Source organism: Trachymyrmex septentrionalis, unplaced genomic scaffold, assembly GCF_001594115.1.
Source record: "Trachymyrmex septentrionalis isolate Tsep2-gDNA-1 unplaced genomic scaffold, Tsep1.0 scaffold76, whole genome shotgun sequence".
Taxonomy (NCBI): domain Eukaryota; kingdom Metazoa; phylum Arthropoda; class Insecta; order Hymenoptera; family Formicidae; genus Trachymyrmex; species Trachymyrmex septentrionalis.
Window position 1 is genome coordinate 940,001 of NW_017305947.1, and position 4,454 is coordinate 944,454.

Genomic DNA, 4,454 nt, shown 5'->3' on the forward strand with positions numbered 1-4,454 from the left:
CGGCGGTGGCGGAGGCCAAGAGTGAAACCACCAACACTATATCAACGGGACACACGATGCGACTCGTTTTACTCACACGGGCCCGCCGAAGCAGCATCCATCCCATCCCGCGCTCCGGGAACTTCGAAGGAGCCAACTTGTTAATAGCAGTCGTCGTTATCGGCCGTCATTGCCGTTATCATCGTCGAAATTGTCATCGGAATCGCTTACGTTACATTCTCGTCGCTCTGTTCCGTTCAGTATCAGCTGCGTGTCCCACTCGAGTCCCGTTCCAGAGTAGCACGCAGCACGCGACAGATCTGGAAGCTCGTTCGCTCTGCGTTCGCTACCGCACCATCGCCATCGGGACCATGACCACCACCATCGGTCACCGTCACGCGCCACAGCTTTTTCTGCCCTCTCGTCCTTTCTCTTTTTCCTCTCCTACAAACTAGCAAGCCTCTTCTTCTTTGTCGTTAAGAACTTATCTTCTTCTCACTGTCACTTGCTGTTTCTTTTTCTTCTTCTTTCTTTTGCCTCTTTTGTCACGATTTTTTTTATTTCTCTGTCTTCTCCTCATTCATCTTTGTTCCGCCCTTTTTGCATAAACCTCGTCCCTTCGACTTTTCTCTCTTCGACCGCGAATCGTCCTCCAATTATTCCAGATCTGTCGCACCCGAGAATACCATTCTCGTTCTATTCTCTCTTCCTCTCATCCTGCGATCGTAAAATAGAAGCGCCACAAGGAGTTACTATTCGTTGGCGGGAAGAAAAAGACGGTACGACGAAGATAAAGGCCGTGAAGGACGTGCGCGACACATCTGCGAATCTAACAAGATAAATCACTCGGAAATTATCTCTTGCATGCGCGCATGCATTCAGATTTCTCTCCACTGCCGTTTCTTTTTATTCTTACATTCTTTCTCTCTCTCTCTTTCTCTTTCAGTTTCTTTTCTGTCACCACCTTCCGCGAGTCACCAGCTTCTTGTAACAAGATGGTTTTTGACAGTTTTTACACAACCGGCATTTATGGGCTACGATCGGATGCTATTGGTGTTGCTATCGCTAGTTGTCTATGGATTGCGATGTCTCGTTTCCTTCGTCTGAGTCTTGTTTTTCCCATTCTCTCTTATTTGGAATCGAAAGTCATTTAAGTCAAACGGTGGATGTTTCTATGAACAGAAAGCAGATCGATTTGCGGTTAAAAAGATCGAGTTTGTGTAATTATTATGCTGGTTACGGTCATTGTGTATTTCAAGTTTTTGCACGAACGAATAAACTTCTTATAATTATGTTTTCGATGGTCAGTAACTAACAGTGTCCATTATATTATACAATTTTATAATTACCGAACAGTGATTTAGTTCTTTTATTATAAAATATCTTAATCGGATAAAAAATCGTAGAACGAAAATTTATGATCGTTTGACAGATCGTTTAAAAAGAAAAAAAAAATAAATTCCGGTTTATTTTATATTATGAATAATTGTTGACCAAATTAAAATTTATGTTTAGGGAAAGAATAAAAAAAATCATGATATCATGAATACTGAATCGAAAAATATTACATACAATCCACAAGTTCATTTAAAGCAAAATGCGTGAGAAGTCTGTGTGAATCATTTATAATTGAGTTGTAATTCTTTTTCAAATTAACGTAAGATAACTAAATAGTGAAAAATTTTTATGATGCTGAGAAAACTAAAAAAACGTTATCTCTGTTTACAGAAAAAAAATAAAATTATTTAGTTGCAATTATAATTCATAAAATTACAATTAAAATTATAATTAAATTAAATATAATTGGTAAAATTGCTTAATTAAAAATTATTAAATTATGAGCTCGTAATATTTAAAAGTAAAATTTTGAGACATAATATTGTTATATATCAATAATAATACATATTTAATTTTTAATTATTACAAATTTTGCATAGATTTCTGTGTAATACGATACGCAGAATGTCTATCGTCTGTCTTATAGTAGTTTTAACATCTTTTTTATATAAATTCCTCAGAGTAATTTCCGCTAAATCAAAGTACGGAATCATGTAACAAGTGGAACTGCAAGTTTATTCAGAAGAAATACGACGCTTAAGGCAATGATAGAATCCGAAAAAGTGTACGTGCGATCACCTGAACGATATATATCGATTGTTTCCTCACTTACATAGAAGATCATTGCTGACGCAATCCAGAAGTGGAAATGTCTGCTTCTTACGTGATCTTTCCCGGTTTGAAGGATGATAATAGAGAGATACCTTTCATCGGGCAACGCGACAAACGCATTCCGCATTGTCTATATAAATATTTCATTTTTATGTCTACTCGATGAATTTCCGGTACTGTCGAGTATGTTGTGAAAACATGGGAATCAACGGGATAATACATGTGACAGATGTTGTATCGGATTATGCGATACAACTTGAATTTTTGTTTCTTTTTTTGTAAAAATATAAAAATATTTGAAGACTATGTTGCTTTATAACAATGAATGTTAAATAATCAAATCCAAGTTACATATGTTAAAGTAAAAAAAAAGTATGCGAGAGATTAGGTTTGTTTTTTATAGAATATAAGAAAGAAGTAATAATATGTAGATACTAAAGAATTTTTGAGGTTTTTTGAAACATTTTCGTAGGTCTAACGCTAAGTTATTCTAGAGGCGATTCATTCGCACATTCGTTCGGGCTTAGTCCACTCGGATTCAATACACGCAATAGATTCTAAGGCAAGTTTTTGGAAATAAGATTTGGAAATTTGTCCATACCTCACATAAATTGAAATAAACATAAATTGTAATATAAAGTTGAACACACACCTAAACACACGCACGTACGCAGGTTGAAATATTGCAATAATATCCATAAATAATATTTAATATTGAATTCAAAATATGTATAATTTCAAATTAGATTTTATTCTAATAACATTTTTATTTACGACGCTGTTACGAAGTTCCAATTAATCAAGAATTAGAAGTTATAAGAAATGACACAGCATTTTTTATTTATATTATATTTCCTCTATATAAAAAGTAACTTTGAGTTAGTTGAAGATTGGTATAAAAAAGATATACAGAATATCTCCTTGCACCGCAGTCTTCATGAAACGATAAAACTGAATTACATGTAACACGAATTCGAAGTGATGGAGAGTATTTATTTGCAAACGAAATTATGTCATTCGCATCTCACGAATACGAATATATTCTTAATTTGTATATAAATGTAGTATTATAGGAATCGTAATAAAAAAAAATTAAATTCGCCCAACGTGGGGCTCGAACCCACGACCCTGAGATTAAGAGTCTCATGCTCTACCGACTGAGCTAGCCGGGCTTACGACAGCGTGATAAAAAGTAGCCTAGTTGAATGCATTTAGCTATAGTATTACTACATATGTTTTTTTTTTTGCATAATATTGAGAAAATTTACATATGTATTACACGAAATAAATAATACAGTAAATAAATAATTATGCGATATTATAAATGCATAGGAAAATTGTAAATGCCAAAAACCACTTTAAGATTATAATTTATAATAACATTAAATGTAGGATTACATAAGTATTTATAACGATGAAAGTATATTTTCCATTTAGCAATTCTATTTTGAGAATGCGTACTTTCAAATGTAGAGAGACATTAATTAATCAAACGGAGCTTTGACAAGTTGGTATCGATGTTGAAAATTATTTCTCTTTCTTGAGCTTCTACAGCAAATGTATTATCACATCTGTCATTGTAAATTGATTTAACACACTGAAAAAAAATATCTTAAATTAAAAATATCTTCAGTTACATTAAAAATATCTAGTGATACGTTATGCAAATTAGTATATTCTTAACGAATCATGCGAAGTTCAAAAGTGCACGCGAATAAGCTGCTTTATGAAAATTTTTGAATGTATGAGATGTTTTCTCATGTGCTTGTCATGTTTCTTCGACAGATCATCATTTCGCATAAACGGGGACCGCTTAATTAGGGGGCGTTATTGCGTTTATACTTTATTTATGCATTATAATAAGCCTGAAAGCTTTTTCATCGATGATGTTATAATCCTTACCATGAACAAGGGCGTGACCAAACTGCAGTGGCAAATAAGTCGCATATGCAATGGCGCGGCATCTAATTCATGCAAATGCAACGTAAGTGCAAAATTGAGAATTCCACTTATTAAAGTAATCCGATTCAATATAATTTATTATCCATTATTTACGATGTGTTAGAATTGTCGCGTGATAATAATATAACAAATTAAAATTAAATTATAATTTGGGAATATTTAAAAATAATACATGAGTAGAGAAAGAGTGAGTGAGAGAGAGAGAGAGAGAGAGAGAGAGAGAAAGAGAGAAAGAGAGATACGCAATATAAAAAATTTCGATACGATTAAATTATGTTTATAGCTTTAATTTTTAATTCTCAGCTTTCGGAATTCTCAGGAGATATTAAATTAATTATATGTAG

General features: G+C 33.5%; 1 non-coding gene across 1 annotated transcript; it reads right to left on the reverse strand.

The window, feature by feature from the left end:
* Positions 1-3,247: 3,247 nt before the first annotated feature.
* Trnak-cuu lies at positions 3,248-3,320 on the reverse strand. The gene has a single exon. It is a non-coding gene; the product is annotated as a tRNA-Lys (tRNA).
* Positions 3,321-4,454: the final 1,134 nt, after the last annotated feature.